This window comes from Lithobates pipiens, unplaced genomic scaffold (assembly GCF_037356315.1).
Source record: "Lithobates pipiens isolate NorthernLeopardFrog02 unplaced genomic scaffold, aLitPip1_a1.2 Scaffold_61, whole genome shotgun sequence".
Classification (NCBI taxonomy): domain Eukaryota; kingdom Metazoa; phylum Chordata; class Amphibia; order Anura; family Ranidae; genus Lithobates; species Lithobates pipiens.
Genome location: NW_027507883.1, coordinates 2,602,778 through 2,619,849, shown reverse-complemented (window position 1 = coordinate 2,619,849; position 17,072 = coordinate 2,602,778). Strand labels below are relative to the sequence as shown.

The 17,072-nt window shown below is 45.2% G+C and overlaps 3 pseudogenes; all 3 read right to left on the bottom strand.

Annotated features, from left to right (window-relative positions):
• Window positions 1-12,204: 12,204 nt before the first annotated feature.
• On the bottom strand, window positions 12,205-12,324 carry LOC143958810 (5S ribosomal RNA; annotated as a pseudogene).
• Window positions 12,325-12,419: 95 nt separating this feature from the next.
• On the bottom strand, window positions 12,420-12,538 carry LOC143958770 (5S ribosomal RNA; annotated as a pseudogene).
• Window positions 12,539-16,489: 3,951 nt separating this feature from the next.
• Window positions 16,490-16,608, bottom strand: LOC143958599 (5S ribosomal RNA; annotated as a pseudogene).
• Window positions 16,609-17,072: the final 464 nt, after the last annotated feature.

The following is a 17,072-nucleotide window of genomic DNA, read 5'->3' as shown; positions in this document are numbered from 1 at the left end:
AACTATTTCTCGGCCATTTTCAAGCTAAGCTTTCAATCTCTTACCTTTGAACAGCGATACTTCCTCCCTACAATATTAAGCCATTTCAATGTCCTAATGGTCGCCTATATTATACAACAATATGTAGAGAATAAAACTAGTCTTACATCTTAATAAAACAGTTTTATTGCTCAACCAGTATCAGCTGTCATGACAAATAAACGTTTCCACTGTTTTTTTTTTTTTTAAACTCCGTTTTTTATTAACAATAGTTGGCACAGACATATATAATTAGTCAGACTGTATACATCTTTGTGTGATATAAACTAGACATGATAAACATTGGCAAGTCATACTACAGTAATTGCCCTGTACCTCAGTTATACCAAAATCGTATACCAATTGTATTTTTTAACGTTTCCACTGTTTGACTCTATTTTCTGTATTACTTCTTTTTCTCCACACCTTATCTGTCACAGTTAAAACACAGTGACAAAACATTTCTTTTTACCGCAGCAAAATGTGAGAAAAGCAGTGTAAGCCGTCTTTCTGCCATATGCAACCATCTCTCGCTACCTCTATACAATAGGTTTCTCTTTCCAGTGGAAACGGAAAACAGTCAGTGTAAGCCGTCTTCATGCGTAACAAAATTAATGGAACGATTTACACGTTGGAATTTGCAAGCTACGTCAATTTACTCTTAAATAATGTACCTTTGCATTTATCCCTTGACTTTGCAACTTTGACAATACTATCCCTTGATCCCTTTTGTGTATTCACGTTATCTCGACCTATATATACTGCCTCAATATTTTCCTAATTTGTTTTGCTATACTTATTATTATTATATTATAGAGATTACTAACTCTAAATCATTGTAAACCTAACCATAGTTATAATGTCCACAGCTAATTTTACGTTAAAGAAAAATTCACACAAAACCATCTTTTTAAAACCTTTACACATTAAGAGTAATGCAACCATCTCTCGCTACCTCTATGCAATAGGATTCTCTTTCCAGTGCAAACGGAAAACAGTCAGTGTAAGCCGTCTTCTTGAGCATCAAAATTAATGGAACGATTTACACGTTGGTTTTTGCAAGCTACGTCAATTTACTGTTAAATAGAGTACCTTTGCATTTATCCCTTGACTTTGCTACTATCCCTTGATCCCTTTTGTGTATTCACTATATCTCGACCTATACATACTGCCTCAAAATATTCCTAATTTGTTTTGCTATACTTATTATTATTATTTTATAGAGATTACTATCTCTAAATCATTGTAACAAGTTATAATGTCTACAGCTAATTTTACGTTAAAGCAAAAGTCACACAAAACCATCTTTTTAAAACCTTTTACACACTGCACATTAAGATTAATGCAACCATCTCTCGCTACCTCTATGCAATTGGATTCTCTTTCTGACTCTATTTTGTGTATTACTTCTTCTCCACATTAACTGTCACACTGATAACCAAATGGTAACACATAACACTTGCCACACATTTTTTAACAGCGGCAAAATGTGAGAAAATCAGTGGGACGGTTTACTTGATTGAGAAGTGGTTGCAGTAGCAAAGCATAACAATACAGTTTGATTACATTAATAACACATAATGCAACTATTTTACATTCATTTTACATTCACATCATGCATACATCCTAATGTAAGCTGCCTATCACTATTAATGTTCATGGTTACTGATACATTATATCAATGACCAGTGGAAACGGAAAACAGTCAGTGTAAGCCGTCTTCGTGCGTAACATAATTAATGGAACGATTTACACGTTGGAATTTTCAAGCTACGTCAATTTACTCTATTGAACAATGTAAAGGTAAGCTAGATATTTTGTGTATTTCCACTTAAACTCGACCTGTATATACTGTCTCAATATTATCTTTTCTAATTTTGCTAAATTAGATTATAGAGTTTGCTATGTCTAAATCCAGGTTACCTACTCACCTTTATTACGTATACTGCTAATTTTAGGATAATACAAAACCATCTTATTGCTTCTTTACACGCTGCACATATTAAGAGTAATGCAATGCTACCGTGAACAGTTTAATTGCTCGTCTCACATTTAGCTGGTATCTCTCTGCTATAGGAAACTGAATTTGTACTAGAACGATCACTCATCTAATATCAGTCCACTCAGTGCTACCGGGATAACTTTTACATTTAGAGTAATGAAATGATTTCTCAGTCATTTTGGAGCTACTGCAACTAACGCTTCCGATCTCATTTCGACTGCAATACTTAATCTCTGCTATTGCAGAATATTTAGCTGCTTAGCTCACACTTTGCTGTACGTAGCCGTGGCGATTGGCATTTCAACTCTAATTCATATTCACATTTCTAATGCAGTTTGTTTTTTTGCCATGTCATCCTCTGTTAGTTATTATGCTTTCTCATCCTCGTGCTCCAATATTGGGGTATATTCACTACATGATTAAAGACACGTAATGAACTTGATTGATAAAAACCTACACACGTTGTTGCTGTTATTTCGTGTATTTTCACTTAAACCCGTTATAGTTATTTTGCTATATTTATTACTAGTATAAACAGATTACTATCTCTAAATCCTGGTAAACCAGCTCACACTAAACCATCTAATTTCTACCTTACACGCAGCACATATTAACATATTAACATTTAGCCGGTATAGTGAAATAGTAAACGAAATGCGTAGATCACTCATCTAATATCGTCTTTTCAGTGCTGCCGGAACATATTTTAAATTTAGAGTAATGCAACGATTTCTCAGTTTTATGAAGCTACTGCAACTAACGCTTTGAATCTCTTTCCTGATAAATTACGCTCTGCAATATTAAGCCATGTAAATTGTCCTATTGGTCTGCTAACAATGCTATGTATAATAATACAAATCTTTTAAAAGCAATATCGTCTCACTGCAATACTTACACTCTGCATAATATTTATGAATAATGCGAATAATGCTAATAATAAAGTCGTCTAAAACACGGCTATAAGTAGAGAATAAAACTATCTTACATCAAAATAAACCATGTACTGCCAAACCAATAACGGCCAATTACTTAACGTCTATCAGTCAATGACTTAACAAAATAAACTTAGCACTCTTTTGCTCTATTTTGAATAGTTGTAGTTCTCCACATTAACTGTCACATTGATATCACCACTGACAACACACCACTTTTTAACAGCACCAAAATATGAAAAAAGCACTTTATATGTTTCAAAAGTAGTTGCATTAGCAAAAAATAAAGTCCTGTCTTCTTTACACGCTAGCTTTTCTGTATACATTAATCTCTCTGTGTACACCAGCCACTCAATATAGACTAGCCTCTCTGTCTTCTGTATACAGGTGCCCGTAATCTATATACACTAGCCTGCCTTCTTTTTACAATAGTCTCGGTGTCCCAGCCTCTCTGCATACACTAGCCTCACTGAATTCCCCAGACTGTCTTCTGTATACACAAGCCTATCTGTAAAAAAAAATAGCCGGTCTTCTGCATACTCTAGCCTCTCTGTGTAACACAGTCTCTCTCTGGATTCCCTAGCCTACATCTCTGCATACCCAGGACCTTCCTCTGTATAATCTAGCCTATCTGTATACACTAGCCTGTCTTTTGTACAAATTAGCTTCTCTGTAGCCGGTCTTCTGTGTATACACGATCCTCACTGTCTACTCTTGGTTGTCTTTTGTATACACTAGCATCTCTTTAAACATTAGCTCTCTGTATACCCAAGCCTCTCTGTATACACTAGTCCACTGGTATACACTAGCAAGTCTGCATACACTAGCCTCTCTTTGTAACTCAACTTCTCTCTCTGTATACCTTAGCCTCCATCTCTGCATACCCAGGACGTTCTTCTCTATAATCTAGCCTATTTGTATACACTAGCCTGTCTTTTGTACACATTAGCCTCTCTGTATAAACTAGCCGGTCCTCTGTATACACTAGTCCATCTGTATACACTAGCAAGTATGCGTACTCTAGCCTCTCTCTCTGTATAACTTAGCCTCCATCTCTGCATACCCAGGACGTTCTTCTGTATAATCTAGCCTATCTGTATAATCTAGCCTATCTGTATACACTAGCCATCCATCTCTGCATACCCTGGACGTTCTTCTGTATAATTTAGCCTATCTGTATACACTAGCCTGTCTTTTGTACAAATTAGCCTCTCTGTATAAACTAGCCGGTCCTCTGTATACACTAGTCCATCTGTATACACTAGCAAGTCTGTGTAACCAAGCCTCTCTCTCTGCATACCCTAGCCTCCATCTCTTGCATAAACCAGGACCTTCTTCTGTATAATCTAGCCTATCTGTATACACTAGCCTGTCTTTTGTACACATTAGCCTCTCTGTGTAAACTAGCCGGTCTACTGTATACACTAGTCCATCTGTATACACTAGCAAGTCTGCATACTCCTGCCTCTCTGTGTAACCCAGCCTCGCTCTCTCTCTCTGTATACCATAGCCTCCATCTCTGCATACCAAGGACGTTCTTCTGTATAATCTAGCCTATCTGTATAAACTAGCCTGTCTTTTGTACACATTAACCTCTCTGTATAAACTAGCCGGTCCTCTGTATACACTAGTCCGTCGGTATACACTAGCATCTCTTTATACATTAGCTCTCTGTATACCCAAGCCTCTCTGTATACACTAGTCCACCGGTATACACTAGCAAGTCTGCATACACTAGCCTCTCTTTGTAACCCAACTGCTCTCTCTGCATACCCAGGACGTTCTTCTCTATAATCTAGCCTATTTGTATACACTAGCCTGTCTTTTGTACACATTAGCCTCTCTGTATAAACTAGCCGGTCCTCTGTATACACTAGTCCATCTGTATACACTAGCAAGTATGCGTACTCTAGCCTCTCTCTCTGTATACCTTAGCCTCCATCTCTGCATACCCAGGACGTTCTTCTGTATAATCTAGCCTATCTGTATAATCTAGCCTATCTGTATACACTAGCCATCCATCTCTGCATACCCAGGACGTTCTTCTCTTTAATCTAGCCTATTTGTATACACTAGCCTGTCTTTTGTACACATTTGCCTCTCTGTATAAACTAACCGGTCTTCTGTATTACACTAGTCCCCCTGTATACACTAGCAAGTATGCATACTCTAGCCTCTCTCTCTGTATACCCTAGCAAGTCTGCATACTCCTGCCTCTCTGTGTAATCCAGCCTCACTCTCTCTCTGTATACCCTAGCCTCCATCTCTGCATACCCAGGACGTTCTTTTGTATAATCTAGCCTATCTGTATAAACTAGCCTGTCTTTTGTACACATTAGCCTCTCTATATAAACTAACCGGTCCTCTGTATACACTAGTCCGTCTGTATACATTAGCAAGTCTGTGTAACCAAGCCTCTCTCTCTGCATACCCTAGCCTCCATCTCTTGCATAACCAGGACCTTCTTATGTATAATCTAGCCTATCTGTATACACTAGCCTGTCTTTTGTACACATTAGCCTCTCTGTATAAACTAGCCGGTCTACTGTATACACTAGTCCATCTGTATACACTAGCAAGTCTGCATACTCCTGCCTCTCTGTGTAACACAGTCTCTCTCTCTGTATACCCTAGCCTCCATCTCTGCATACCCATGACGTTTTTCTGTATAATCTAGCCTGTGTTTTGTACACTTTAGCCTCTCTGTATAAACTAGCCGGTCTTCTGCATACACGAGTCTCTCTTTATACCCTTGGATGTCTTTTGTATACACTAGCTGCTCTTTATACATTAGCTCTCTGTATACCCAAGCCTCTCTATACACTAGTCCGTCTGTATACACTAGCAAGTCTGCATACACCAGCCTCTCTGTGTAACCCAGCCTCTCTCTCTGCATACCCAAGATGTTCTTCTCTATAATCTAGCCTATTTGTATACACTAGCCTGTCTTTTGCACACATTAGCCTCCCTATATAAACTAGCCGGTCTTCTGTATACACTAGTCCGTCTGTATACACTAGCAAGTATGCATACTCTAGCCTCTCTCTCTGTATACCCTAGCCTCCATCTCTGCATACCCAGGACGTTCTTCTGTATAATCTAGCTTATCTGTATACACTAGTGTATACAGACAGACTAGTGTATACAGAGGACCGACTAATGTGTACAAAAGACAGGCTAATGTATACAGATAGGCTAGATTATACAGAAGAACGTCCTGGGTATGCAGAGCGCTCAGCTTCAAGGTATGGCCAACGTGAGTAATATGAGGGACACTCCTCACCCCCGCCCCCACCTACCAGATCTGAGTTTCATCCCCTTGCCCTCTCTGCCCCGGTCATCTGGTGGCAGTTTTATGCACTCCCTGGCCCCCACCCATTCATAATCCTTACCGACCTTTCTTTCCGCTGCTCACAGGAACACACTGAATGACTTGTCTAATTAACCAACTTGTACAAGACACCGCTATCCTCCTGTCTGACACCGGTCCCCCTTGGAGGCTTTACCCCTCACTGTTTGGGTGGTCCCTGCCTCTCCCTGGATGCTCCACATATACCACAACGACATTGTCAGAGGGGCACCACTTGACAGGACACGGGGCTTTCATTCCGGTGGCATCTCCCATTGGAGGAAGGGATGATGGCCCCAACCCCTTGGCAGCAGGTTCTTTCATGTACAGACCAGGGCGGCTCATCTTCCCTTCTGGAGTCTTGACCTTAGATGGGAGAGTTGCACTTTGGGGGGTCTGAGTGATACCTAATGCGCTGTACTGGAAGGGCTTGACATTCCCGCATATGTGTCCCCTCCCCCTGGATGCGCCCCTTGTCCCCCCCTCTGACTCCCACCTACTCTTTGCTGACATTGCCTTCTGCAGCTTTCGGGGACCCTGGATGACTTATTTATTGAGCCTATTGGTACGAGACACTGCTTCCCTCCAGGGTGACTCTGGACCCCCCTGGAGGATTTACCCCTTACTGTTTGGGCGGTCCCAGCCTCCCTCTGGATGCTCTACACAGCCCCCGATGGCGATGCAGGAGAGACACTAATTGGCGGGCCCCAGGACTGCTGCTCGGGTGAAGTCTCCCGTTGGATGGAGGGATGGTGGCCCCAGCCCCTTGCCTGCTGGATTTTCCATGCACCGACCAGGGCTGCTCCTCTTTCATCTTGATGTGGTGACCATGGAGGGGAGGAGTTGAAATTTATGGGGTCCGGGTGTTTGCTGGTGGGAGTGCGCTAAAGGACTTGACATTTCTGCATGTTTGTCCCCTCTCCCCTGTTTCCCCCCTCCCTTCCCCCCCTTCCCACCCTTCCCTTCCCTCCTTTCCCTCCCCCTTTCCCCCTTCCACTCCCCCTTTCCCCCCTTCCACTCCCCCTTTCCCCCCTTCCCTGCCCCTTTTCCCCCCGGGGCGTGGACGGGGGAGAGGGGGGTAAGGAGAGGACAATCTGCCAAAGGGAGAAATGCATTTGTCCGGGGACTGCATGTACTTTAGGGGTATGGGACGGGGGGTGGTGGATCCCATTCTGTGATGCCTTTTCTGTTGTGACGGGCTCCTTCGTGCATGCCTATGTTTAGGGCGAGCCGAGGAGACCCCTCAGTGCTGACAGTTATATGCTCTACCTCTGTTTTGGTTATACTATTGTTTTTTGTTTCTTTGATGTTACTGATTGTCTTTTATTTGCATACCGGTATCAGACGTGACATTTACCACTGCCGGGACTGGGGGGACTAGGATTCGGGGGCTCCCTCTCCGACCTGTCTACCCAATAACCCAAGTAGGACAGCGCTTTAAACCCAGTGTACATCTGGTAAGCGCTATAGCATAATTGTGCTGTTTTAGTATACCCTTCCTGTACTGTTGAGTGCGGACAACCCTTAATTTCCCTCTCCCCCTGGGGTTGAGGTGCCCGGCCTCTTTTTCCCTTTACCTTTCCTTCCATTTGCCCTTCCTTTCTCCCCCCTTAGTTCCCGCCATGCATTACCTACCCAAAACCTACCTTGGTTCAACTTTCTTTGCTTTTCTCTGATGTCCCCCTCCCCCTCCCCGAGGAGCGATGGCAGACTCAGTCAAGGTCACCTCTCTAAACGTTAAGGGACTGAACTCCCCTGAAAAATGGTGGATCCTCCTGTGAGAACTGAACACATCTTGTACTGATGTGGCCTTTATACAAGAAACACATTTTAAAAATACTAGCCTCCCCTTTCTATGGTCGAGATCCTTCCCTAAGGTCTACCACTCTACTAACCCCTCCTCTCCATTCTGATCTCTAGCAGGCTCCCCTGGGTTCTCCAGGATTCTCTGGTGGACCCTGGGGGCCAATATCTTTTTCTTAGGGGCCACATTGGAGAGCGCCTTTTTACATTTGCCACTGTGTACGCTCCCAATAATCACCAAGACACGTTCCTCAGAACTACCCTGCACAGATTATGTGACTTTCGAGAGGGCCAATTGATATTAGGTGGGGACTTTAATGTCCCCTTTCGCCATCGGTTGACACTTCTGCCTCTTGCTCCTCGCTCCCTACCCCTCACCTAGGTCTCTATTCTGGCACCTTAATGAGAGCCTCCTCCAGATACCGTAAGTTTTAGCAGATGTGACCAGGGAATTGGACCTTTATTTCCAAGAAAACTAAAGCACGACTGTGACCCGGGGATAATTTGGGAGGCTCACAAGTCAGTACTCCACAGGGTACTTATCAGGCACGGGGCGCGCATCAAACGAACACGGAAGGAACAGCTTGCTAATCTGTTTCGTGAACTTGCCTCTGTGTAAGCGAAACATAAACATACCCCCTTACGGACCTTAGAGATTGAATTGGGGACACTCCATACCCATATTGCTGTCCTACTCCATTATAAAGCGAAAGCGGCACTCCAGTTTTGTCGTAAACTGACGTAGGAATCAGAGGACACATGCAGAAAAATCTTAGCCAGGTCGGTAAAGGAGTTGAAATTTGGCTCTTACATACCACAGTTGATAGATGAGAATGGCCAGAGGGCCTCTACCCCAACCCAAATAGTCGAAGTCTTTGAAAAATGTTACTCTGATCTCTACAACCTGCCCGATTCAGGGTCTGGACAGGACAATATAGACAGATATGTAACCGGTTCTGGTCTACCAACCCTCTCATCGGAATCACGGGAGTACTTGGAGGACCCGATCACACTGGAAGAAGTCCAGACGGCCGTGGGACCTCCGAAGGTGGGTAAGGCTCCGGGCCCTGACGGATATACCGCACAATACTTTAAGACCTTCCTCCCTATTCTCGGCCTGCGCTTGGTGAATTTATTTTCCTGAGGATACCCTTAGAGCCCACATCTCGTTGATAACTAAGGAGGGCAAGGACCCAGGCCTATGTGGGAGCTACAGACCCATTTCCCTCCAAAATTCGGTCCTAAAACTATTCTCTAACTCCTCGCCACGTGATTGGCACATTACTTGTAGTCCCTTATACATATTGACCAGTTAGGTTTTATTCCCACCAGGGAAGATAGGGACAACACCACTAAGGTGCTTACCCTGATCCGTAAAGCAAAGTCATCTGGGACCCCTTGTCTTTTCATGAGTACTGATGCCGAGAAGGCTTTTGATCGGGTCAAATGGACATTAATGTTCTCGGTCCTTCGCCATATAGGTCTGAGTGAACGGATGCTGGCATGGATAAGTAAGATATACTCACGTACTTACATTCCACCGGACATCGCGCGTACGTTTATGTTGAACTTCCCCCCACCCCTTGTCACTAAGATCCGCAGTTTGCTTCACGGGTGGCATTCTGGCCTCCATTCCTGGTTCAGCAGATGCAATCTCATTAAAATGAACATACTCCCTAAATTTACTTATCTTTTCCAAGCTCTCCCGATCCAGATTCCAGTCCTGTTTTTTAAGCAAGCTCAATCCTTGCTCACTCAATTTAACTGGGCCCACAAAAATCCCAGACTTAAGCGGTCACAGCTGACATTGTCTAAACAACAGGGAGGGTTTGTTCTCCCTAACTTGCGACGCTACTACCTGGCCTCCCATCTGGGGCATGTATTGGACTGGAATCGAAACAAACTTTCTAAGCTCACTCCCGAATTCCGCTAAGAAGCGCCATGTGGTGCTATAAGTATTCCCCCACAGAATTTATGTCACATCCCACTATAGGGGCTTAGTTGAAAGTCAGTCACCTGATCGCTACCCAAAACACACTCACGTCTTTGACTTCCCCCCTATTCCCTATACGTGGCCATCCAACCTTTGAACTGGGGACCCACTTAGAAATTCCAACCTAGACAATGCGTCTAAATTCGTCATTGATGGAAAATGGCCTTCTTTCTCAACCCTAACAGATCCGACAGGGCTTTTCCAACTGCCTTTTTGGAGAGCGGCGCAACTACATCATTTTCTCCATTCCATCCCCAATCCTCAAACGTTCGCCCGCCCTCAGTCGGAGTTTGAGACTCTATGCAGGAGCGAAGGCCCTTTGGCCCACATTCTCTCTCAAACAGATACCCACACTTAACCTGTCTGTCCAACTGGGAAAAGGACCTTAATTGCTAATTTTCCCCAGCACAGAGACAACGCATTATCACTTTGGCTCTCAAAATGTCGCTGTGCACGAAGATACAGGAGACGAATTTTAAACTTCTCACCAGGTGGTATTTGACACCATCAAAGCTGCAGAAATGTTTCTCCTCTTCCTCGAACATATGCTGGAGGTGTGGAGAAGAAGAGGGCACGTTGCTGCACATTTTTTGGTCCTGCCTCAGCTTGGTGGACTTCTGGACAGAGATCCGATGCATAACACAAAAATTCACAGACTTCTCCATCCAGGAAGAGGCTGCATTCTTTCTCTTGCACCATTCACAGATTCCCATTAAAGTGGAGGGCCGGTTATAAAAAAAAAAAAAAAAGTCAGCAGCTGCAAACACTGCAGCTGCTGACTTAATAAACACACTCACCTGTCCAGGGCGCCCGCGATGTCGGCCGCCCGAGGCCGACCCGTCCCTCGGCTCTCGGGTCCCGGCGCCGCCATCCCTTGTAAGGGAAACAGGCAGCGGAGCCTTATGGCTTCACTGCCCGTTTCCTACTGCGCATGCGCGAGTCCCGCAGCTACTGCGCATGCGCGAGTCCCGCAGCGCTTTCTGAATGGGACGTGCTGTGTTCTGGAACACACAGTTCCCAGAACACAGCGCGACTCATTACCCAGAAGACGCCGCGACGAAGACAGAAGACAGAAGATCTCCGCGGAGGAGGAAGAGGAAGATTAGGAGAAAGTGCCTAGCAACAGGCATTTCTGGTAAGTAAAAAAAAAAAAATTTTTTCATTTTTTTTAGATTTTTTGTAATTTTTAACATTTTTTTGTTTTTCAGGGTGGCCCTCCCCTTTAAGAAGTACAAAAAAATCTATTTTACGGCATGTGATAAATGCGGCGAAATCCTGCATCCCTCTCTATTGGAAAAAATGTTCCCCCCCTTTCATTACCCACTGGCTTAGGAAAATAGAGGACATTAAAAAAAATGGAGGACTTGATCCTCACATCACAAGGTATACAAGAATTTTTTAAACAAACCTGAGACATCTGGAATACCTTTATATTCTCGCTGGAAGGATGTCGCCTGCTATCGCCTTAGTGCTCTGAGCTTTCCTTGACTGGCCCCTTGGACAGTGGCTGCCATCGTGTCTCGTCCCCTCTTCTCCTTTTCTGATCTTTCAACCCTTCTCTTTTCTGCCTACCTCCCCTATCTCTCACCCCCTCCACCCCCTCTCTCTTTTGGAAAGAGTGGAAAATTGGGAATGACGGCCCCACACCCCCCTCTGGATGGATTATGCCGGAGGGACCTGGGGGTTTGTGTGACCCTGGATCTTGGTACAGTACTTTATCCGTGCCTCGAATCATTGTGATTGATGGAAGGAAGACTCACAGTTGCGAATATACCTGTATCAAGTATTGTTCAGCTGCTTTTTGCTCTGTATTTCTCTGTTGCATTATGTACTCGGGGGACGGTCTTCCCCTATTTGGAGAAAAAATTATATTTGAAAAAAAAAAAGAAGCCTACGACACCTGGTATTCCCAGGCAGTTTCCCATCCAGGCATTAACCAGGCCTGCTGGTCTGCTTAGCCTCCAAGATCAGACGAGATGGAACAGATTCAGGGTGATGTGGCCGTAGCCGATATCTTCAGGCACTCTCAACTCTCTTGACAAACACCAAGATGGTCACCTTGGAAACAAGCGGAAAAAAATAGGTCAATGGCCACAACATAAAAAGATGCCTACGGCATCTGGAAATCCCAGGCGGTCTCCCATCCAGGTACTAAACTGGTCCCAACCCTGCTTAGCCTCTGAGATCAGATGAGATTGGGCTCTTTTAGGGTGGTGTGGCCGTAGGAGATTTCTTCAGGCACTCTCAACCTTGACTAACGCCAATATGGTCACCTTGGGAAACAAACAAAAAAATCAAGTCAATGCCAACAACATGAGAAGAAGTCTACAGCACCTAGTATTCCCAGGTGGTCTCCCATCCAGGTATTAACAAGGCCCGACCCTGTTTAGTCTCTGAGATCAGACGAGATCTGTTGCTTTCAGGGTTATGTGGCCATAGGCGAGCTCTTCAAGCACTCTCAACCCTCTTGACAAACACCAAGATGGTCACCTTGGTAAACAAACAAAAAAAAAAAAACAAGTCAACGCCAACAACATAAAAATAAGCCTTCAGCACCTAGTATTCCCAGGTGGTCTCCAATCCAGGTACTAGCAAGGCCCGACCCTGTTTAGCCTCTGAGATCAGAGGAGATCGGGCGCTTTCAGGCTTATGTGCCCATAGGCAATCTCTTTGGGCACTCTCAACCCTCTTGACAAATGCCAAGATAGTCACCTTGGGAAACAAGCGAAAAAAAAACAGGTCAATGTCAACAACATAAAAAGAAGACTACGGCACCTGGTATTCCAAAGCCATCTCCCATCCAGGGACTAACTAGGCCCAACCCTTCTTAGCCTCAGAGATGCGAAGAGATAGGGCTCTTTCAGGGTGATGCTGCTGTAAGCGAACTCTTTGGGCACTCTCAACCCTCTTGACAAATGCCAAGATGGTCACCTTGGGAAACAAGCGAAAACAAAACAAAACGAATCAAGGCCAACAACATAAAAAGAAGCCTACAATAACTGGTATTCCCAGGTGGTCTCCCATCCAGGTACTAACCAGGCCTGACTCTTCTTAGCCTCCAAGATCAGATGAGATTGGGTGCTTTCAGAGTGCTCGGACTCTTTCCCCATCACTAATGGGACGAGGCAGGGGTGTACTCTGTCTCCCCTAATTTTTATTCTGACACTGGAACCACTTATGTGTCACGTTCGGAATGACCCGAATATTACTGGCATATCCAAACCCTCGGCACACCAAAAAATTGCGGCATGCGCTGACGATCTAATTTTTTTCGTCTCCAATCCACACATTTCACTTTCCAATATACTCGCGGCTCTCCGGCGATACGGCAGCCTATCAAACTATAAAATCAATTGCACCGTCGGCTGTATTGATTATATCGGTCCCGGATGGTGAGGCCAGGAGGCTACACTCCGCTTTTCCATTCTACTGAGCTGAAAAATCTATACGTTACCTGGGCGTTGACATCGCAGCGGATTTGGCGCAATTGTACCCGCTTAATTTTGTCCCTCTCCTGAATAGACTGAAATCTGATTTGGGAAACTGGCATGCTTTAACACTGACCCGGTTCGGGCGCTGTAATGCATTCAAAATGACGGCCCTCCCGCGGATCTTATACTTGTTCCAGACATTACCGATCCGGTTACCCCCAATTTTTTTCAGACAACTGCAGCTGCTGCTCCGGGACTTTATTTGGGCACGCAAACCGCCCAGAGCCCGTTTGCAATTGCTTGCCAGACCAAAGGACAGGGGGGGTCTGGGTCTCCCAGATCTGAGACAATACAACAGAGCGACTCTGCTAGCGAGAGTCGTTGATTGGCATTGTAATGGCCCACACAAGCAGTGGGTGGAGATGGAGATTGAGGATGGATCCATTCCCCTATTGAGCTCCCCGTGGCTCCTGTCCTCCCTACCAAAAGACCTCAGAGATCACCCCGTAGTGGGAGCTACGTTGGCTGTTGTGCGGAGGTTGTTCCGCTGCACACACATTGCTCCCCTACCGTCACCAATGACTCCGGTTATAGGTAATCCAGACTTCCCACCGGGATTTACCAACAATAAACTGCGACAGTTGACAGTGGTGGGGAAACAGCGTCTGGGAGAGGTGTGGCCCTCGGGAGGGCTCCCGACCACGCAAACTGTCGCCGAGCTTTCTGACCCTCCGCTTGAATTGTTTAATGCTTATCAACTTCGTCACTTTCTTCTGGCCATACAAAGGGCCCCCTACACTCCTAGAGACCTGACGCCCTATGAGTCATCTGTCACAAAAAGGAACCTGTGCGACACACCCTCTCCCTCCTGTACAACATATTAAGTAGTCAGGAGGAAGAGTCGACCCCACCATTTATCCACAAATGGGAGATTGCATTTGGCAACACATTTACCCCACAACAGATAGGGAAGATCCTGACATTAGTACATAAAGCTTCCATCGCAAACCAATATCAAGAATCAGGATACAAGATAGTCTCACGCTGGTATAGAGTCCCATACCTTCTGAATAAAATGAATAGATCGATCCCGGATGTTTGTTGGAGGTGCAATTCAGATACGGGGACCATGGGACACATTTTCTGGGCATGCCCGGCCTTGAGGAACTTTTGGGTGGAGGTGACCGGGACGATAAAAACTCTCAGAAATGTAGATATCGCAGACAACCCAGCAGCGTGCCTTCTACACTTGACCGAACAGCCTGTTCGAAAATACAAAAAAACCCTCACGATGCAACTCCTGAACGCCGCACGGGTCTGTATTCCCACACTGTGGAGGCAGCCTCAGCCCCCCATCCAAGGTGCTGTGGTATTCCAAAGTCAATCATATTCTCCGGATGGAAGAATTGACCGCCACCCTTCACAACACTGAAGAGGCATTTAGTGTTACATGGAGGCCCTGGAGGTATTTTACTGGTACTTGAGACTACATTCGGGAGGTGAGCAGCGCCCCTGTCCCAGAAAACGACTGAACATTTAACGTTTACCTACGTAGGCCATGTCTGCCCTGGGTGGCATTTCCCCCCCCCCCCCTCCCTTTTTGTCTTTATTTTTCTATTTTTCCCCGCCGCCATCCCCCCCCCTCCTCTCTCTCCGTCTTTGCACTCTCTTCTTCCCCCGTCCTCCCTTTTGACTATGCCTTGTCTCCTTACTAGCCTTTGGGACCCGGAAGAACCCCAGGGTTCTGGACACGACCGGCTCATATTTTACTCTGGTTCACGTAGGTCATGATAAGCTGGCTCGCTGTGGTCCCAGTTGTTCTCCATGATTACATTTGTCCGAACGGAGCTGCATTAGTTATACTGTACTACATGTCGGAGGTGGGGTTTCTCTCTTTTCTGCATGAAACTCTAGGACTCCCCTCTGAGAACCCAGAGTTATTTGGCTGCCTATTTTTTGTTACCATGTAATTGTGACCCTGGGTCATGCTGTATGGTTGACTGTTATATTTATGTTGTTCTACTTATACTTAGTAAAAGAATAAAACAAAAAAAAAAAAATAAGTCAATGCCAACAACTTAAAAAAAAAGCCTATGGCATCGAGAAATCCCAGGCGGTCTCCCATCCAGGTACTAACCAGGTCCCAAACCTGCTTAGCCTCTGAGATCAAATGAGATTTGGCTCTTTCAGGGTGATGCAGCCATAGTAGATTTTTTTAGGCACGCTCAACCCTCTTGACAAACGCCAAGATGGTCACCTTGGGAAACAAACAAAAAAAACAAGTCAATGCCAACAACATAAAAAGAAGCCTACCGCACCTAGTATTTCCATGCGGTCTCCCATCCAGGTATTAACAAGGCGCGTCCCTTTCTAGCCTCTGAGATCAGCGGAGATTGGGCGCTTTCAGGGTGATGTGTCCATAGGCAATCTCATTGGGCACTCTCATCCCCCTTGACAAACACCAAGATGGTCACTTTGGGAAATAAGCGAAAAAAAAACAGGTCAACGCCAACAACATAAAAAGAAGAATACGGCACCTGGTATTCCAAGGCCGTCTCCCATTCAAGTACTACCTAGGCCCAACCCTTCTTAGCCTCTGAGATCAGAAGAGATAGGGTGCTTTCAGGGTGATGTGGCTGTAAGCGATCTCTTTAGGCACTCTCAACCCTCTTGACAAATGCCAAGATGATCACTTTGGGAAACAAGCGAAAAAAACAGGTCAACACCAACAACATAAAAAGAAGCCTGCGGCATCTGGAAAACCCAGGCGGTCTCCCATCCAGGTACAAACCAGGCCCAACCCTGCTTAGCCTCTGATACCAAGCGAGATTGGGCGCTTTCAGGTTGTTGTGCTCGTAGGCAATTTCTTTGTGCACTCTCAAGCCTCTTGACACATGCCAAGATGGTCACCTTGGGAAACAAGGGAAAATAAAACAGGTCAACGCCGACAACATAATGAGAAGCCTACGGCACCTGGTATTCCCAAGCTGTCTCCCATCCAGGAACTAACCAGGCCCTTCGCTGCTTAGCCTTCGAGATCAGATGAGATTGGGCTCTTTCAGGGTGATTTGGCCGTAGGCACTCTCTTTGGGCACTCTGAAGCCTCTTGACAAAGGCCAAGATGGTCACCTTGGGAAACAAACAAAAAAAACAAGTCAATGCCAACAACATAAAAAGAAGCCTACCGCACCTAGTATTTCCATGCGGTCTCCCATCCAGGTATTAACAAGGCGCGTCCCTTTCTAGCCTCTGAGATCAGCGGAGATTGGGCGCTTTCAGGGTGATGTGTCCATAGGCAATCTCTTTGGGCACTCTCATCCCTCTTGACAAACACCAAGATGGTCACTTTGGGAAATAAGCGAAAAAAAAACAGGTCAACGCCAACAACATAAAAAGAAGAATACGGCACCTGGTATTCCAAGGCCGTCTCCCATTCAAGTACTACCTAGGCCCAACCCTTCTTAGCCTCTGAGATCAGAAGAGATAGGGTGCTTTCAGGGTGATGTGGCTGTAAGCGATCTCTTTAGGCACTCTCAACCCTCTT